Source organism: Erithacus rubecula (genome assembly GCF_903797595.1).
Source record: "Erithacus rubecula genome assembly, contig: scaffold_217_arrow_ctg1, whole genome shotgun sequence".
Lineage (NCBI taxonomy): Eukaryota > Metazoa > Chordata > Aves > Passeriformes > Muscicapidae > Erithacus > Erithacus rubecula.
This window is the reverse complement of record NW_027636099.1, coordinates 118,318-139,222: the sequence shown is the minus strand read 5'-3', so window position 1 is coordinate 139,222 and position 20,905 is coordinate 118,318. Positions and strand designations below refer to the sequence as shown.

General features: G+C 50.1%; 1 long non-coding RNA gene and 1 pseudogene across 2 annotated transcripts in view; both read left to right on the top strand.

The window, feature by feature from the left end:
- LOC306815769 overlaps positions 1–20,905 on the top strand; it is a 95,673-nt gene that overhangs the window by 24,659 nt on the left and 50,109 nt on the right. The window lies entirely within an intron of this gene.
- On the top strand, positions 15,851–16,779 carry LOC306815766 (olfactory receptor 14J1-like; annotated as a pseudogene). The gene has a single exon. The product of its transcript is annotated as an olfactory receptor 14J1-like (transcript).

Here is a 20,905-nt window from a genome sequence, read left to right as displayed (position 1 = left end):
TTGCATTTTCATCTCAAGGGACTCCTTGGGAGAGTCAGTATCAGCCAAAGCATGAAGAGATTTTTAAATGTGTTGTAAAATTATTTCTGCTAAATTGATGCTGCCTAGAGCTTGGGGAATGCTCAACAGGTCTCTGTCCCTCTCGTCCCGGGGGATGCCTGGAGGGGCTCTAGGGAAGTATCCCTGCCCATCAGGGGTCTCCATCCTTCTCACACTGGAAGAGTGACAGAGGGTCTCCGTCCTCCTGCCACGAGGGGTGGGGGTCACTGTCCATCTCCTCCTCTCAGGTCTCATCTTTCCACTTGGGGGCACCGGGTGGCCTCCATCCTCCTCACCTTACTGAGGGGGACCAGGATCGTCTCTGTCCTCTGCTATGGAGGAGCTGGGGCTTCATCATCATCACCTTGGTCGCGATAAGGATCCTTTTCTTCTCCCTTCTCCAGCTACAGAGGGGTCGGGGTTTACTCCAAGCTTCCACCCCTAGTGGGTGTGGACCAGGCCATCCCGTCTTCAGCCCCGTGATCGGGGGGGTCCGGGCTCTTCTCCGTCCCCCAGCTAAGGAGGTAGTGGGTCTACTCCAAACCTCCACCCTTAGTGGGTGGCGGCCGGGCAGTCTCGGTCCTGCCCCGGGACGGAGGGGCCTGATGGTCTCGGTCCTGCCCTGGGACGGAGGGATCCAATGGTCTCGGTCCTGCCCCGGGACGGAGGGGTCCGATGGTCTTGATCCTGCCCCAGAACAGAGGGGCCTGATGGTCTCCACCCTTGTCCTGTGTGGAAATGAGGAGTCAGGTCATCCCCGTCCTCCTCCAGTTACAGGGAGGGGCTGGGTGGTCTCTGCTCGTGCTTACCTTGCTGTGGGCAGGGTGGTCTCCATGAGCGGAGCAGTCTCTGGTGGGGTCTCCGTGCCCCTCATTGGCGCTCCTCCCCTACTAGAGGGTCCGGAGCATTCTGTAGGGATGAAGGTCAGGTCATCTTCATCCTCCTCTCTTTACTGGGAGGGGGCCGGGCCATCTCTGTTCGTGGTTCGTGCTTACCTTGGTGTGGCTGGGGGGGCTCTCCGTGGAGGGGGGCAGTCTCTGGTGGGGTCTCCGTGCCCTTCGTTGCTACGAGGGGGCAGCGGGTTCATCTCCGTCCTCGCCCACTGCGAGAATGAGGGGTCAGGACATCTCCACCTGCTTCTCATTACTAGGAGGGGGCTGGGCCGTCTCCGTTCGTGGTTTGTGCTTACCTTGGTGTGGGTGGGGGGATCTCCGTGGAGTGGAGCAGTCTCTGGTGGGGTCTCCGCACCCTTCGTTGCGGCTCCTCCACTAAGCGGGGACCGGATCATCTCCGCCCTCGCCCACTGTGGGGATTAAGGCAACAGGGTCATCTCTGCCCACTTCCCATTACTGGGAGAGGGCTGGGTGGTCTCTGTTTGTGCTTACCTTGCTGTGGGCTGGGGGGTCTCCGTGGAGCGGAGTCACCAGTGGGGTCTCCGCCCCTGTCGTTGCCAGTCCTCCGCTATTGGGGGGGTGGGATCATCTCCGTCCTCACCCACTGTGGGAATGAGGGGGTCAGGTCATGTCCGTCCTTCTCTGCCACGGAGGGGGCCGGGTGGTCTCTGTGCTTACCTCGGTGTGGGTGGGGTGCTCTCCGTGGAGCGGAGGAGTCTCTGCTGGGGTCTCCGTGCCCTTCCTTGCTGATTCCCCACTACGAGGGGGCAGCGGGATCATCTCCGTCCTCGCCCACTGTGGGAATAAGGGGTCAGGACATCTCCACCCACTTCCCATTACTGGGAGGGAGCGGGCTCGTCTCTGTGGTTCGTGCTTACCTTGGTGTGGGCGGGGGTGCCCCCCATGGAGCGGAGGAGTCTCTGCTGGGGTCTCCGCGCCCTTTGTTGCCGTTTCGCTGCTCTGAGGTGGGGTCGGCCATCCGCATCCTCCACCTAATATTGAGAAGAGCTGGGGTGTCTCTGTGCGTACCTTGGGGTGGGCTGGGGGCGGGGGGAAGGGGGTGGTCTCTGTGGAGCGAAGTCACGGCTGGGGTCTCCTCCCGGCGCTGCTCAGGGCTCCTCTCCTGAGGTCTCCTCCTCCCGCCGCCGCTGCTCCCGACTCGAGCCACTGCGGCTCTTTATATACCCGGAGCATGCCCCGCCCCTTTTATCTTTAGCCAATAGGCATCGAGGAACAAGCGTGGGGGCGGAGCAGCCAAGGTCCCGCATTGTGTGGTAACAATGAGGAGGCGTGGCCACAGCGTGACCGAGCGATCTGATTGGTCAGGAGGAGGAGGATCCCAAAAGGGGCGTGGCTTGTGCCCAAGGTAGGGTGGGGCAGGCAGGTGTGAGGGTGGAGTGGGGGAGGGGCCGGGGTCACACTGGGATTTTGGGAGCAGCTCCGGGTGCTCCTGGTGCCTCCGCAGCTCTCCTGGAGCCCCGTCAGGCCCTGCAAGAAGCAGAGGAAGGGGTCTCTGGGGGCCCCAGTCCCATTTCTAGAGTGCCCCAAGCAAATGGGAGGGGTCTCTGGGGGTCCCAGCCAGGAGACAGGACTTCCAGTTGCTTTTCAAAGTGCAGTTGATTTTTCTTCTACAAAAAAAAGTGAGTTCTTGTTACAAGTGTCAAGAGCATGGCTGGAAGTTGCAAAACTTTTGCCTACAAGGTCTTTTAAGGATTTCTTCACCAATAAAACACTGCCAACACAGATATTTATTTTTAATTCAAAACTAAGAAATTTAGTCTAATTGCAGTGTGACCTTTCTTAGACAATCAAGTTCTGGCACACAGACCTAGTCTAAGATTTTTTGTCTCTTCTGCAACTACTTTTACTCTTTCTATATCTTAAACTCTATAGCTAAACATTTCTCACCTAAATACATCTCTGCTTTAAGCTTTAAATCTACATTTTTGCTTCTAGCACTGTCCTGGGTTGATGTTACAACACTTTGTATCCCCAACTCGTGTGCTGTTCATGCTTGGAAGGTTTATTTTGACTAGTAACTTGCCGGAATAACTTGGGCAGTGTTTCTTTTTTGTGTGTGTTTGCTAAATAAACAAGTTTTTCCCACTTTTTCCCTTGGAGGAAGTTTTCCAAAAGCCGGTAGTTGGAGGGGGGAGGAGTTCTGGGGGTTTGTTTCCTGGGGGTCTCCTTTGGGATATTTTTCCCCTAATTTTGTCCCAAACCAGGACAAATATTTATTGGTGCCCAACGTGGGGCAGGAGGAAGTGGAAAAACTTGATTACTTTGTAACTGTGCATTGGTATAGATTTATAATATCTTATGTGATGGAGGCTGGCATGTGGGTTTGGTTAGTAGGGTTTTTTGAGGTCTTAATACCTCTCTGATCTCTGGGGTTATTTTCCTATTCAGAAATAGCTCCAGTACTGTCCCTTATCTGTAGCTTTCGTACTAGAGGGATACTGACCAAAAAATTTATCGGGCTGTCCTTGGCTGCAATGGCTTGTAAGAGGTTTATGAAGATGCTGGAATTGGTTCCAGGCATATCTTCTGGATCCTGGATCTGGTTATGCATTGAGTTTGTTAGAGGGGAAGCAGGGGAGGAGGCTTTTCAACCTTTGTTTTTCTTTCCTCTGAATTTTTTACATCTTTATTAGGAAATGTGCAGTTTTCCCTGAATACTGAAGAGATTCTCTTTCTGATATTTAATTTAGTAAGCTTCCTTTACATGGTCTGCAGTTTATATACAATAAGGGCTGAGATTTCTAGAAGTGCTGGTGTGACTCCTGATTTAAAACAAAATGAGAGGAGTCCTGAATGGTGTGGGAAATGGCAGGACCTGGGCCAAAGTTTAAAAAAATCTTCTGATCCTATAGTTTGGGACTTCTCACACGAGCAAATTCAGAACGCAGCTGAGGTGGTAAAATATTTGAAAGAGAAATGCCATGATAACTGTAAGGAAAAAATTATACGAGAAGACCTGATGAATCCATAATTAGTTGGCTGCTCCGGCTTTGGGATGCGGCAGGTGAGGCTGCCATCCTGGATGGCACTGAGGTGAGACATCTGGGATCACTGTCACATGATCCCGTCATGGATCAAGGGATGATGAGGGGGACTAACCCTCACAGCCTCTGGGCATGTGTCCTAGATAGTGTGGCACAGAGGTACCTATGTGCAGATGATCTGTATATGCAGCAGACATGATGGAAGACCATAGGGTAAGGGATCCTGAGAGAGATGGCAGTGGTGGAGATCATTTTCTCAGATGATATAACAACTAAGAATCCAGATTTAGTACCTTGTACCACAGTGATGTAGAGGAAACTCGTATGGCTTAGGCCACCTGAATATGCGTCTGCCCTAGCGATAATGAAGAGATGAGGTGTATGAGACAGTACTCGATATGGCAAAGAACCTTCATGCATATGCGGATGCACTACATGGCCCGACTCATGCTAAAATTGCAGCTGTGGAAACACACTTGCAAAACTTAGAAGATAAAATAGAGGAAAATCATCACAGACTCAGGGAGGAGATTAAGGAGGACCTCCTCCAAATCTCAGCTGTACAGATTAGAAACCCTGATATCCAACGCAGATGTTCCCCCAGTTGGGAGAGGAGGTACACTCCCCGAGCTGAATTGTGGTTTTTCTTGCGAGATTCTGGAGAGAACATGAGAAGATGGGATGGGAAGCCTACGGCTGCTCTGGCAAAACGAGTGCGGGATTTGAAGGAAGGAAAGATTGAAAGAGGAAGTTCCACCAGAAGGAAAGCCGCTCCTGTCTCTCGCAGCCAAAGTGCTGAACGTGATACTGATAATGACATGTCTGATCCTCTTGAGGGAACTTCTAAAATGTATGCTCCAGAAAAGAAGGAGAAACAGGCTTAGAGGGGCCCTGCCTCTAGCCAAGGTGAGGCGAGGGAAAATCGTGTTTTTTGGACTGTGTGGATTCGATGGCCTGGCACTTCGAAACCATGGAAATATAAAGCTTTAGTGGATACAGGTGCACAGTGTACGATACTTCCATCAAGACACATGGGAGCAGAATCTGTTTCAATTGCTGGTGTGACAGGTGGATCGCAGGACTTCACCCTGGTGGAAGCGGAAGTAAGTTTAACTGGAAAGGATTGGAAGAAACATCTTATTGTGACTGGTCCAAAGGCCCCATGTATTTTGGGCATAGATTACCTTCGGAGTGGGTATTTTAAGGACCCAAAACAACTAAGATGGGCATTTGGAATTGCAACTGTGATGGCAGAGCGTATTCGACAATTGAACACCTTGCCTGGACTATCTGAGAATCCAATTACAGTAGGACTTCTGCAGGGAGAAGAACAACGAGTACCAATTGCCACTTCAATAGTACACCGCCAGCAGTACAGAACAACTCGAGATGCTGTGATTCCTATTCATAAGATGATCCGAGAGCTGGAGAGCCAAGGGGTGGTCAGTAAAACCCACTCACCCTTTAACAGCCCCATTTGGCCTGTGCGTAAATCTGATGGGGAATGGAGACTGACTGTGGACTATCGGGCATTGAATGAAGTAACTCCACCACTGAGCGCTGCCGTGCCGGACATGCTGGAACTCCAGTACGAGCTGGAGTCCAAGGCAGCAAGGTGGTATGCCACCATTGACATAGCAAATGCATTTTTCTCCATTCCTTTGGCATCATAGTGCAGGCCTCAGTTTGCTTTCACCTGGAGGGGCGTGCAGTACACCTGGAACCGACTACCCCAGGGGTGGAAGCACAGTACTACCATCTGTCATGGACTGATCCAGGCTGCACTGGAGAAGGGTGAAGCTCCGGAACATCTACAATATATTGATGATATCATCGTATGGGGAAACACAGCAGCGGAAGTATTTGAGAAAGGAGAAAAAATTATTCAGATTCTCCTGGAAGCCGGCTTTGCCATCAAGAAGAGTAAAGTTAAAGGACCTGCTCGAGAGATTCAGTTCCTGGGAGTGAAGTGGCAAGATGGACGGCGTCAGATTCCTACTGATGTTATTAACAAGATTACAGCTATGTCCCCACCTACTAACAAGAAGGAGACACAAGCTTTTCTAGGTGCCATCGGTTTTTGGAGAATGCACATTCCTGAGTACAGCCAGATTGTGAGCCCTCTTTACCTTATTACCCACAAGAAGAATGATTTCCACTGGGGCCCTGAACAGCAGCAAGCCTTTGCTCAGATTAAACAGGAGATTGCCCATGCAGTAGCCCTTGGCCCAGTTAGGAGGGGACCAGATGTGAAGAACGTACTTTACTCAGCAGCTGGGAGCCATGGTTTGTCTTGGAGCCTGTGGCAGAAGGTGCCTGGTGAGACCCGAGGCCGACCCCTGGGATTCTGGAGCAGAAGCTACAGAGGGTCCGAAGCCAACTATACTCCCACAGAGAAGGAAATCTTGGCTGCCTATGAAGGAGTTCAAGCTGCCTCAGAGGTGATTGGCACAGAAGCACAGCTTCTCCTGGCACCTCGACTGCCAGTGCTGGGGTAGATGTTTAAAGGAAAGGTTCCCTCCACTCACCACGCCACCGATGCCACATGGAGCAAGTGGATTGCCCTCATCAAGCAGCGCGCCCATATTGGTAACCCGAATCGCCCTGGGATTTTGGAGATAATTATGAACTGGCCAGAAGGTGAAGATTTTGGTCTCGCTGATGAAGAGGAGCAGAAGCAAGTGACCCGGGCTGAAGAAGCTCCACCGTACAACCAGCTGCCAGCAGATGAAACACGCTACGCCCTTTTCACCGACAGTTCCTGCCGCATTGTGGGGATGAACCGGAAGTGGAAAGCTGCCGTATGGAGCCCCACACGACAGGTTGCACAAGCTACCGAAGGAGAAGGTGGATCGAGTCAACTTGCTGAACTCAAAGCTGTTCAGCTGGCCTTGGACATTGCTGAGAGAGAGAAATGGCCAAAGCTCTACCTTTACACTGATTCGTGGATGGTAGCCAATGCTCTGTGGGGTTGGCTGGAAAGGTGGAAAAAGGCTGACTGGCAATGTAGAGGAAAACCAATCTGGGCTGCTGATGAGTGGAAAGACATTGCCACTTGGGTAGAGAAGCTCCCCGTGAAAGTCCGTCATGTGGATGCCCATGTTCCCAAGAGTCGGGCTAATGAAGAACACAGGCACAATGAGCAGGTAGATCAGGCTGCACAGATAGAGGTCTCAAAGATAGACTTAGATTGGGAACATAAGGGAGAGTTGTTCCTGGCTCGATGGGCCCATGATGCCTCAGGCCATCAGGGTAGGGATGCCACCTATAAGTGGGCACGAGACCGAGGGGTGGATCTTACCATGGACAGCATTACCCAAGTCATTCATGACTGTGACACGTGCGCTGCCATCAAGCAGGCCAAGCGGGTAAAACCCCTCTGGTATGGTGGACGGTGGTCCAAATACAAGTATGGGGAGGCCTGGCAGATTGATTACATCACACTGCCTCAGACCCGCCAGGGAAAACGTTATGTGCTGACCATGGTAAAAGCCACCACCGGATGGTTGGAGACCTCCCCTGTGTCCCATGCCACTGCTCGCAACACCATCCTGGGCCTGGAAAAGCAGGTCCTTTGGAGGCATGGTACCCCTGAGAGAATTGAGTCAGACAATGGGACTCATTTCAAAAATAAGCTTGTCAACACCTGGGCTAAGGAACATGGTATTGAGTGGGTGTACCATATCCCTTACCATGCACCAGCTGCAGGTAAAGTGGAGAGTTACAATGGATTGTTGAAGACCACATTAAAGGCATTGGGTGGGGGGTCTCTAAAAAACTGGGAGCAGCACCTGGCAAAAGCCACTTGGTTAGTTAACACTCGAGGTTCCACCAACCGAGCAGGTCCCGCCCAGTCTGAAGGCCTTAATGTAGTAGACGGAGACAAAGTCCCAGTGGCCCATGTTAGAGGGTTGCTAGGAAAGACAGTATGGATTCATCCTGCCTCGAGTACAGGCAAACCCATTCGTGGGATTGCCTTTGCTCAAGGACCAGGATGTACTTGGTGGATTATGCAGAAGGATGGAACAACCTGCTGTGTACCTCAGGGAGATCTGATTATAGGATAAAGTTGTACACAAATATTATTGTTGAGTGCCACTACCATTGTATGCCAGATTTTATGAATAGAAGGAAATGTGTAAGTGACAAAGGCCTGAGCAAGTGAGAAGGAGGAGATGTGTAAGTGTTGAAGGTTTTGAGCAAGTCAGAGAAAGTTTGTGCCTAGTAAGTGTGTATCCCAATTGTGTGTCAATGATCACGATATGGGATAAGGGGTGGAATGCTATGGGTTATGTTTTGACTAGCTCCTCTCCCTACCCCCCACCATGGAGCTGCCGGCCCCTCCTCCGGGCTGTTTTATCTAGCCGGGTGCTTTTTCAGCTTTTGGGGCTTTTTGCTGCTGCTTTGGCTGCTGCTTCGGCTGCCCCCCTGCCCCCCTCCCCTCCATTGCTTCAGCTGCTTTTCCCCTCCCGGCTGCCTAAACTGCCCCTCTCCTTTCCCCCCCCCCCCCCCCCCCATCCCTAAGATTTGCACCGGCTCCAGAGGAAACGGATCTGAACTTCGGAGACCACCTCTGGAAGTCTGCCAAAGAAGCTCTGCTGCCCTTCCCAGTGAAGATCTGCCGAGTTCATCACATCTGGGTCTGTGCTGGGAAGTGTTTCTTTTGTATTTTGTTAATAAAAAGTTTTTTCCACTTTCCCCTGAAGAAAATTCTTTCTGAGCTTGGTGAAGGAAGGAATTGTAAGGGGGGGAGGGGGCCCTTTGGAGGTCTTTTTCCTAAAATTTGTCCCAAACTTGGACAACAGTACATAGAGGCATTAATTTTAATGTTAACAGCTGCTCATATGGAGGGAGAAATTAGTGAAGAAATAATAAATCAAGTGTTTTCCGGAGTGTGGACCTCCAATGTACCAGGGAGGGTGAAAAATGCACCTCCTATAGTAATTAAACTGAAGGAAAAAAACCCCAATCAGTTAGAATTAAACAGTACCCCTTGAAAAAGAAAGATAGGGAAGGAATTAGTCCAATAGTTGAAAACTTCTTGCAATTCGGGTTGTTAAAAGAGTTCCCATCTGAGTTCAACGCTTCCATTTTACTAGTCCGAAAACCAGATGAGTCATATGGGATAGTACAGAATATAAGGGCTGTTAACAAAATAACTGAAGATCTCTATCCCATGGCAGCAAACCCATACACTTGGCTAATGTGCCTAACACCAGAGCTAATTTGGATTACCATTTTAGACTTGAAAAATACCTTCTTTTGCTTCCGTCTCCATGAATACAGCCAGAAAAATTTTGCATTTGAATGAGAAAACTCTAAAGTGGCCCAGATCCCAATTCACATGGATGGTGTTGCCTCTGGGATTTAAAAACTCTCCTACTCCGTTTGGGGAACAACTTGCCAAAGATCTGGAATTCTGGGAGGCTTCCCCAGAAGAAGGAAAGCTACTGAAGTACATGGACAATACCCTCGTAGTCACCCAGATGAAAGAGGCATGTGTAGCCTGGACAGTAAGCCTTCTAAAATTGCTAGGACTTCAGGGATACAGGACATCAAAGAAAAAGACCCAGGTAGTGAACCAAAAGATAATTTATCTGGGTTATGAAATTCGTGTGGGACAACAGACTCTAGGTCAAGATCACAAGGAAGCGATATGTCAAACCCCAAAGGATCAGACAGCAAAGGAACTGTGGACATTCTTAGGAATGACAGGGTAGTGTAGGCTGTGGATACACAGCTATGGCTTGCTTGTAAAACTTCTGTATGAGCTCATTGCAAATGGGAACAGAGGCCTCCAGTGGACAAAAGAGGCCACGTGGGCCTTTCACCAGCTGAAGAATGCTGTAATGCCAGCTGCAGAACTCAGACTCCCAGACGTGAGTAAACCATTCTTTGTGGTTTCCTGTGAGAAGCAGGGAATTGCCCTGGGGATACTGGCCCAGGACCTAAGTCCATACCAGAGAGCAGCTGCTTAATTATCCAAGCAACTGTATGCAACAGCCAAGGGATGGCTGGGATGCCTCAGAGCCCTTGCAGCAGTGGTGCTGAAAATTCAAGATGTACACAAATCCACCTTGGGACAGAAAATGACTGTACTGGTGGCTCACACAGTGTCTGCAGTCCTGGAAGTAAAAGGAGAGCACTGACTGTCCCCACAAAGGTTCCTGAAAAGCCATTATGGTGGAACAAGATGATGTAGAGGTAGTTGTAACTAATATTATCAACCCAGCTTCTTTCCTTAGTGGAAATCAAGAGCAACCAGGACACTATGACTGCCTGGAGGCTATTGAAGCCTCCTACTTCAGCTGCCCAAATCTGAAGGACACCCCTTTGGATGACACAGAAATCTGGTTCACTGATGGAAGCAGCGATGTCGTCAGTGGAAAGCGACATGCTGGGTATGCAGTTAGCACCTGCAAAGAGGCAATAGAGTCTGGACCCTTGACAATAGATACCTCTGAATAAAAAGCTGAGATAATCGCTCTAACCCACGTCTAAGAAATCACAAAGGAAAGAAAATAAATATTTATACAGCCTCAAGGTATGCATTTGAGTTGTACATGCGTATAGAGCCATCTGGATAGAAAGTGGACTGTTAAACTCACAAAGGAAAAAAGTCAAATATGCAGGACACATTGAAGCTACTGGAAGCAGTTCAGCTATCTGGGCAGGTACCAATTTTACACATTAAGGCACATCAGAAGGTGAGCTTGGAATTGCAGGAAGGAAATGAGTGGGCAAACAGAGAGGCAAAAGAAGGAGGAAAAGGTGAGATGACGATTGAGGGAGCTTTAATTACAGATGGACAGAAGGTAAGCCAGTATGTTTGTTATGCTTTAAAACAGTGCCACTGATAATGGTCTCATTGCTTTAAAAGGCCTGGTTTTGCAATAAAGTATTCACCTTTGCACCTGCCTGAGGACTCTGCATCACTATGGACCCTCATCCACATCAGCCCAAGGATCCACTTTGACCAAATGGGCCTCAAGGCACACAGGTGCCACTGGGACATTGCCAGGCCCAGTGGAAACAAGGCTGCATTATTGCACAGCAAGGCCTCATGGCACCCAGGAGAGCACTGTGACACAAGGCAGTCTGGGGAAACCAAGTGTGAGCTGCAAACATTGTGGGGCCTCATGGAAGCCAGGTGCCACTTGGATAGTGCCAGGGCACGTGGAACTCAGTGTGCATTGTGACACAGTACAGCCTCATGGAACTCAGCAGACCATTGGGACAATCTGGAATCTCACAGATCCAAGGCTCTACTTTGACCAAGTGGGGCCTCATGGGACACAGGTGCCACTGGGACATGGCCAGGTTTTGTGGAATCCATTGTCCATTGTGACACAGCACAGCCTCATGGAAACATGGGGACCATTGTGACACAATGGAATCTCATGGAAGCAAGTGTCAATTGTGAACATGGCATGGCCTCATGGAACCCAGGGACAAGTGGAACTGTGCCATGGCTTATGGAAGCAAGGGGCCATTGAGGCACAGCTTGGAACCCAGGAGAACATTGTGGGGAAATGGATTCTCACAGAAGGAGGGCTCCATTGTGACAGTGTGGAATCACAATGACCTCTTGGGTTCCATGAGTCTCCTCTGTGTTTACAGCTGACTCTTGGTTCCCCAGGATCCCATGGAGTCACTGTGCTCTGCTGTGATTCACAAGGCTGTTCTGGGTCACACTGGACACTTGCTTCCTCCAAGGCTGGAGATGTCCCAGTGTTTCCATCAGGTCACAATTTCTCAAAATGGGGCTTCAGTTCCATGAGAATCCTTTGTGTCACAATGTTCTCTTTAGTTTTATGAGAGCCCGATGTGTTGACAATTGACTGTTGGTTCCTTGAGGTTTCATTGCATCACAATGGTCTCCTTGTTTGAATCAGGCCCAGCTTTGTCACAATGCATTCCATGCATTTCTAGTGCATCACAATGATCTCTTGGATTCCATGAGGACCTGCTGAAAAACAGTGGACACTTGGTTCCATGAGTTTCCATTCCATCAGGATGACCTCTTGCATTCCATGAGGCCCTGCAGAGTCACTATGGAGCCTTTGTTCCATGTGTTCCCATTGTGACACAGTGGTCTTCAGCGCTCTATGAGGTTGCACCATGGAACTGTGGACACTTGGTTCCATGAGATTCCATGTTGCCACTGTCAGGAAAATCCAGAAATGCCAAAAGTTTATGTCCAAAAATGAGACAGAGGAGCCCTTCAACTTCTTCTGAACAAACAGAGAGAGCATTCATTGGAGCACACGCCCACGGGGTTTTCCTCTCTTGAGGTTTCAGAGGGCACAGCTTCCTTTAATCCTAAACTCCCAGCTGCATGTTGCCCTCTTCCTTTCCCCATTGGCTGAGGTAATAGAAAGGTACAGCCTCCCCAAACCTGCCGTTCCATATTCCCCTTGAACCTGGCATTTCCCCCCAATTTTCAGAAGTTCATCCTTGTGCAGACCCTTGTCTGTTTCAGGAGCCGAGCTATCTGGGCCCAGTAACAAACCTGCTGCCCAAAGTCAGTAGAAACCTTATGATCTATTTCAAAGGCCTAAACATGCATCCCTTCACCCATCAAATGATTTGTAAAGACATTAGCACACATCTTTCCTCTCAGATTGATGTGTCCTGTGCTGCTGACAGTCTTTTAAACCCAGCCCTTAACCTGACCTCTCTGCTGTTGTAGTTCCATGGACAGAGGTTGTTGCCTCTTCCCCCTTCCATGGGCAGGCTGGTGTTCAGCCATCTCCAGGACAGCAGAGCTTTACCCCACGGCACTGTGCCCTGGGAAGACAAAAACCATCACTCCAAATATCCCCCCGCCTCCTCCTTCTTCCCAGGCACTTGACCCTGGCAGTGGGGTTTACTGGTGGTTGTCACAGGAAAAAGGTGACACTGTGGGGCCACATGGAACCAAGGGTTCATTGTGACACAACAGGGCCATGTGAAGCCAAGGAACTATTGTGACACTGCAGATGCAAGGAGAATATTGTGACACTAAAGAAACTCATGGAACCAAGGGTCCAGTGTGACATTGTGGGGCCTCATGAAACCTACGGGGCATTGTGAAACTGCACAGCCTTGTGGAACCAAGAAGACACTGTGGTGACACTGTGGGGCCATATGGAACCAAGGATTCCTTTTTAATACTGAGGAACCTCATGGAACCAAGGGTCCATTGTGACACTTTGAAACTACAGAGATAATTTTTAGAGTACTGAATGTCAAGGAACCAAAAGTCCACCTGACAGATTAAAGTGTCATGGAACCAAAAAGAGCATTGTGACACTGTAAGGCCCCATGGAACCAAAGATCCATTGCGAATGTACGGAACCTCATGGAACCAAGAGTCTGTGCTGACACAGCAATGCCTTGTGGAACCAAGGAGTGCAAAGGTCTCAAACAGTCCTTGCAGGTTTCTGCCTTGGAGAAGGGGAACCTCCTTGGTGGCACCTTGGGCTTGGCACACACCTGAAGAGTGTGTCTCTTTTCGATGGGGAAACTTAAAAGTTTTGGATTAGTTAAAAAAACCAAGAAATCATCTTTTGGCCTGACTGCAATCAATTATCCAGCAAAGCATGTCCCAGGTGAATGAGAACAGACAACATGGGGTTGGGGAATGTGGAACAAGATTGTCCACAGTGGGTCAGACCTCAAGACACAGCTTCTCTGAGCAGGACAGACCTCCTGAGGAGAGAACATGGACTCAATACCAATCACAGAATGCTGCATCACCCCTGCTCTAAAGAGAACAGTAATAAAATATACTCCTTAAAACAGGAATGTGAATTTATTAGAAGCTCTTTGAAATATTTCTTTATAACAGCATCAGGAAATCTCCCTAATGAAGTGCACCAGACCAGAGGGAAATCAAGGCAGGACTTGCTTTGTAAGCACTTGCTTTGTCAGGAATTGCTTGATCCCAGTGAGCCTCATGGTGCCTTTGGTGCTGAGACGTTGAACCTCACACCTGAGAGGAGATTGCACAAACCTTTCCAGGAATCAAAGTCAGAAGAAAAACCCAAAGCATCTCAGAGCATAAATGAGTTTTTCTGAGGTCCATCCCCAACACAATCTCCTCATGAACTCCTTGAAGGAGAGGATTGGAGGCCATGATCACACAACATTTTTTCAGAGGCTCAAAGAAAGGAAAATGGAAAGTACCTTAAAAAACTGAAGTACCTTGAAGCATTAATGAGCCCCACTGAGTGTTGTTACTGACAAAGGATCTCAAGAAACTAATTAAAGCAGATAATTGGAGACCATGATTGCACAAAATTCTCAGAGACTCCAAGGCAAAAGCAAAACCCAAAGTCCTTTGAAAAACCTGCAGTCCCTGGGAGCATGAAGGAGCTCCCCAGGGCGATTCCTGACCAAGGCTCCCCAGGGACTGGTCCTGGCAGATCCCTGAGGCCACTGGGATGTGGGGGGGATACTGAAGGCAGGAGAAGGGGTGACAGTGCCCAGCCTTGCTGGGGCTGAGGCCCCAGTGCCTCAGGACAAGGTGTGTCCTCACAGCCCTTGGTGGCACAATCCCTGCTGTGCCCCAGGGCACCAAGATTTGGTTTCTCTTTGCCCCCACCTGTCATCTCTGCCTCCAGTTCTTGACTCTGATTGAGGCTTGGGGACACTTTCTCAGTTGTGTCCCTCAGTGGGACCCATTAAAACTTGAAGAAACTTTGGAGTTTGATTCTGACTGAGTTCTTGAGAGGTTTCTCCAGCTCCCTCACAGGCACTGATGTTTAGGGCTTCAGCACAAACCCCAAGAGGGTCATTAGAAGTCATTTTTCTATGTCTGTTTTGCTCAGCTGGGCTGGGGTCCTGGCAAAGAGGGCCATCCTAGCTATTAAGAAGAGCTTCAGAAGCACATTTCTCTTGATGAGCAGCTCTTCTCAGAGCCCACAAGGGCTGGGGCACTGCCTGCAGCCACCCCAGGCACAGCAGAGGCACAGAGAGCTTCAATCAGTCAGGGCTGGGAAGATGCTCACAAGTGACTGAGGCAGAATCACTCCCAACCCTTGACACAGGAAGCCTCTGGCTGCAGGACAAGGCAGCTGCAGCTCCTGCAGTGATCTCCTAAAGCTGGAACATCCCAATACCTACAGACTCTGTGAGTACATTCTCTGATTCTCTCTTGTCTAGAGCAGCCAGGGGTGCCCAGGGCTGTGCTGCAGAGCAGGGTCCTGCAGCCCATGGAACTGTGCTGGGGCAGGGACTCTGCTGCCTGCCAGGGACAGCTCTCAGCCAGCCCTGGGAGCTGCTCACAGCACTGGGGGACGGGGTTTGGGTGGAAGGAAAGAGCTCGTATGGCTTGAAAGTGTTCTCCTTGTGTGGTGAGGATACTGCATTGTTCAAGACTGATCCCAGCATGACATTTACTGCAGAACATTTTTAAGTAGATTATACAGGGAGCACAGCAAATCAGGGGCTGCTTAAAAGGGAAAATCCTGCTATTTAATCTACTGCTCTCGGTTGCCTGGATGGGAAATTGCACTCGGTTCAGAATGAGAAAAATTTCTTAAAATTCTCTCAAATCTCAATAGTCAGTGACAGATATCATCACAGGGTCCCTTATAGGCAGCATCACTGTATCTTTTCAGGGCTGCTGTGATGTTGCCAACAGAGCCTGCAAGGACAGAGCTGGTCCTGGGAAGTGCCCTGTGCTGGGTGGGGTCTGCAGGGCAGAGCTGAGCCCCCGGGGCTGGGCTGGGCTCTGGAAGCAGTGGGAGGGCCCAGCCCTGGGCACAGGAAAGTTGCTGCTGGCAGGGACAGCTCCAGGCAACAGTGCCCTGGGCAGGCAGTGGGGAGAAAGGGGTCCCAAGCTCGGCTGGGATATTTAAAGTCCTCTCCAAACCAAACTATTCCATGATTACTTTTCTTACAGATCATTATGGCAAGACACTGCAAATGTCCAACAGCAGCTCCATCAGCCACTTCCTCCTGCTGGCACTGGCAGACATGCAGCAGTTGCAGCTCCTGCACTTCTGCCTCTTCCTGGGCATCTCCCTGGCTGCCCTCCTGGCCAACGGCCTCATCATCAGCGCTGTAGCCTGCAGCCACCACCTGCACACCCCCATGTTCTTCTTCCTGCTCAACCTGGCCCTCACTGACCTGGGCTACATCTGCACCACTGTGCCCAAAGCCATGCACAATTCCCTCTGGGACACCAGGAACATCTCCTACTCAGGATGTGCTGCTCAGGTGTTTTTCTTGGTGTTTTTCATTGGATCAGAGTTTTCCCTCCTGACCATCATGTGCTATGACCGCTACGTGTCCACCTGCAAACCCCTGCACTATGGGACCCTGCTGGGCAGCAGAGCTTGTGCCCACATGGCAGCAGCTGCCTGGGCCAGTGCCTTTATTCACTGCTGCACACAGCCAGTACATTTTCTCTGCCCTTGTGCTATGGCAATGCCTTGGGCCAATTCTTCTGTGAAATCCCACACATCCTCAAACTCTCCTGTGCACACTCCTACTTCAGGGAACTTGGGCTTCTTGCTGTTAGTGCCTGTTTAAGTTTTGGCTGTTTTGTGTTCATTGTTTTCTCCTATGTGCAGATCTTCAGGGCTGTGCTGAGGATCTCCTCTAAGCAGGGATGGCACAAAGCCTTTTCCACCTGCCTCCCTCATCTGGCTGTGGTCTCCCTGTTCCTCAGCACTGGCACATTTGCCTACCTGAAGCCCCCCTCAGACTCCTCCCCATCCCTGGATCTGACCCTGTCAGTTCTGTATTCGGTGGTTCCACCAGTCGTGAACCCTCTCATCTACAGCCTGAGGAACCAGGAGCTCAAGGATGGCCTGAGAAAAATCATCATAAATGCTTTTCACAAGTGCTAAATTTTCATTCTACTGTATAACTATTATGATATTACACAGTAATGCCTATTCTTTGTCCTGGGTTTTTTCCATTGGCTTAGGTATCACACTTAAAATTTGTTCACAGGAAAATCTTTATCTTTACCCTTTTTAATTCAGTATTTGAACTCCTAGTGTGAACTACAGGCTATATAATCCAAGAGCTGTACTACATATGTGCTTACACAAAATGAAGAACTCTGTATGCCATGGTTGCCTGACATGTTTGGCTTCTCTAGAGCTACAGGGTTGGTGCCTCTGGGGAGACCTGGTGTGAAAAGGGAACCACAGTTCTCCTCACTGCCAGGCACCCCCAAGGCTTCTGCTCCATGACCTCCCCTTCCTTCATTTCCACACTCCCCTTCAGAGCCCCTGTGTTGGTTTAAGCTCTCACGTCTCTCTCAGCTCGGTCCCAGTCCTGCTGTGTGACTGTGCAGGCACTGCAGGCAGGGACAGGCCGTGGGCACTGCTGGAACAGAGCTGGGCTCTGCAACAGCATTTCCATTATGGAAGGGCATCTCCCCAGTGCAGGGCCTGAAAGCTTCAATCTCCTTCCCTGTTTTATCTCAAGGATGTGCCCAACACAGTGCCCTGGAGAGGAGAACAGCAGTGACAGCCCAAGTGTGGTAGTGTTCAGGGTGGGGCTGTCCCAGCAGTGTCCTTGCAAAGCCAGAGCTGCTTCCAGCAGTGGCCTCTCACCCCAGGTCACTTCCCTGCCTGGAGGAACATCAAATGACCGGGTCAGGAGTCTGCGTTAGCAGTGCAGGGACATTCCACAGTCCTGAACATCCTGTGTGTGTGTGAGGGGACATAAACTCAGTGAGCACAAACATCTTCAGCTGTTCCTGGATTTTCCAGAGTCTAACATCCCCTGGGAACCCCTGGATGCAGTGTTGGGATGAACTCCTGTGCCCAGAGCTCCCTGTGTCCATCCCTCTGGCTGTGGGGCACCTCAGGCAGGGGCAGGGGAGGGTGACACCCGCAGGACTGAGGTCCCTGCCAGGCTGTGGCAATGGCAGCAGAGCCAGGGAGCCCCTGCCCGTGCTGCAATGAACTGTCTGTGTGTGTGTGACTGGGAAGGACTTGTGTCCCTGGACACCCCTGGGGCTGTGAGCAGGGTTCAGTGGTGGGCACCTGACAGAGCCCTGACATTTCTGGGGGTGCCCATAAGAGCAGAGTTGGGCAAGGTGGCTGTGGTTAAACCCCTGTGGGCATCCAGTGACAACTGAGTGTCTCTGTCATGGTCCCTCCTTACACAGAAAACAGGAGAAAATAAGGTGAAGAGTTGTGGGTGACCATAAAGGAAGATTAATGTTCAGGGGACTAAAAAGCAAGGGCCAAATGCAGAAGCAAGGAAGACAATGGAGAGACAAGAATTCAGCATGTGTAGTTGTTGCTCTGGAAGAGAAATGTATACAGAAAATCCAGAGACCTTCTTGTCCCCCTCATTTCCCTGCTGATCAGGACATCCCATGGATTGGAGGATCCCTTGGGTCAGTCCAGCCCAGCTGTCCCATTCAAGTAACACTTGCTCACCCGCAGCCCATTGGTTTAGGGGTTGCAGAGATGCCTCATGTGGGGCCAGCCGTGCTCAGGAGCAGCCAAAGCCTTGGGCTGGGACCAAACCCACTCCAGCCACATGAGCCAAGCACAGCAGGACAGGGGCTACCCTGGACAAATGGAACTCCATCCCAGCCACACACAGGCCAAGGGGGCTCTGGGGGCTCTTCCCACCTCTGTTATTCCACAATTCAATGAATCTATTCCTTGGAGAGCTCTTTGAAGACAGAATTGACAGAGAGGCAGAGTAGAGCTATAAAATGCACCAGTACAAACACAGCAGCTCCTGTGAGCAATGAACCCTCCTAGGGCAGTGCTGTGGCAGGAGAAGCACCCAGGAGGAGGAGGATGAGCTCAGTGCATGTGTGTGTGTCCCCCAAGGCACAGAGGGTGACAGTGGGCAGAGGTCAGGGCAGGGCTGGCAGTGGCAGGGCAGAGACAGGGGCAGAAAGATGGGAGAGTGCAGCCTGCAGGGACACAGCAGCAGCTGTGGGACAGCACAGGACAAACTGTGCTGGACATGACCAAGGGCCCTGGCAGGGCTGGCAGTGCCCAGGAGAAGCCAAGTGTCTGTGCCCTGGGGCGCAGCAGGGTCTGTGCCACCAAGGGCTCTGAGGAGACACCTTGTCCTGAGTAAGGCTGGGAACTGTTACCCCTTGTCCTGCCCTCAACATCCCCCCACATCCCAGTGGCCTCAGGGATCTCCTGGGACCAGTCCCTGGGGAGCCTCAGTCAGGAATGGCTCTGGGGGGCTCCTTCATGATCCCAGGAACTGCAGGTTTTTCAGAGAATTTGGGTATTGCTTTTGCTCTGAAAGCTTTGTGCAACCAGGGCCACCAATTATCTCCTCCAAGGAGTTCAGGAAGAACTTCTGTTGGTGATGAACCTCAGTGGGACTGACACTGAAACTGTATGAAAAATAGAAACTCCCTAACATCTACTCAGTGCTGGAGAATTTAGGCATTACTTTATTCTGGCCAGGATGTTATTGTGGCCAGCATGTGCAATAGAAATAATTTCATCCACACGTGCCTGTTTTGTGCAGGGAAAATCATTCCATCACACATGGTTTTTTACTAAGCTTTTCACATATTTATACAGACAAAACCCAAAGAAATTCATGTTACATTGAAGAAATTAATTGATCTAAATTCTTTCTATTTGATCTCCTGTTGGTTATTGATCCCTTTGCCTTTGATGTGAATTAGGCCTTCATTCTTTGATTGTCTTACCAATCTTTTCCCAGACCAGGTGTCTCCAACCACACTGCAGGTGATGTTTGTCAATGCTCAGAGTCTTTTGAAGAGAAACTTCAACTGCCCACCACCTGGGCAAAGGCAAACAAACCCCTAACTAAGTTACATTTAAAAACCCTAAAAGTTGTATCATTTGCAACAATTCCATTAGGTTCAGTGTCACAACGCTCTCCTTGGATCCATGAGGCCCCACAGTATCACAACTGTCCCTTCATTCCATGAAGCGCTGAAGTGTCACAAAGGTCTCTACAAGTCTATGAGTCCCCACAGTGTGACAATGTCCCCTTAGTTCCATGTGTCCCACAGTGTTACATGACTCCTTAGTACCATGGGGTCCTGTAGTGCCACAATGGTCTCCTTGGTTCCATGGTGCCACAATTGTCACAGTTTCCATGGTACCACAAATGCCCCTTGTTCCTACGAGGCCCCACAGTGTCACAATGGCCCCTTGTTGCCATGCCACTGTAATGTCACAGTTGTCTCCATGATTCCATACTGCCCTGCAGTGTCACAATGCACCATTGGTCAATGAGGCTCCAGTGTCACCATGGCCCCTTGGTTACATGGAGCCCACAGTGTCACTGTGGTTCCCTTGGTCCACAAGGCTCTGAAGTGTGTCACCATGGCCTCTTAGTTCCATTAAGTTTTGAACAGTCACAGCTCACTCTTTGCTTGAGTCAATGAAGCCCTGCTGTGTCACAATGCCCATGTCTCCATGAGTGCCCATAGTGTCACCATGGTTTTCTTGGGTCTGCACTATCTCAATGATCTCCTTGGCACCATCCAGCCCCAATGTCTCAATGGCTTTCAGTTTCCATGAGGTTTCACAGTTCCACAAAGGTCTCCTTTTTGCCATGAGGATACAAAAATTCCACATAAACATTGAGCAACACCTGCTTACACACCTGGGAACATCTGTCTGCAGTCAGTTTAGGAGTTAAAGGTGAGAATGGCACCAGCAGCTTCCATCTGCAAAGGAGATCTAGGGAAAGGATAGGGACCAAGAATTCAGCTGAAAGAGTCTGAGAATTCACAGAATCACAGAATGATGAGGTTGGAAGGTCAAGATCATCAAGTCCAACCCCTGCCTAAAAGTTTCATATGCGACCAAGTCCCATGCCTCATCTTTTTATAAAAACATGCAGGGATGGTGGCTCCACTAACCCCTGGGCAGATCATTCCAGCATTTATCATCCTTTTAGTACAAAACTTTTTCCTAATATCCATCTTATATCTCCCTTGACACAGTTTAAGACTGTGTCCTCTCATTCTGTCAGTTGTTGCCTGGTGAA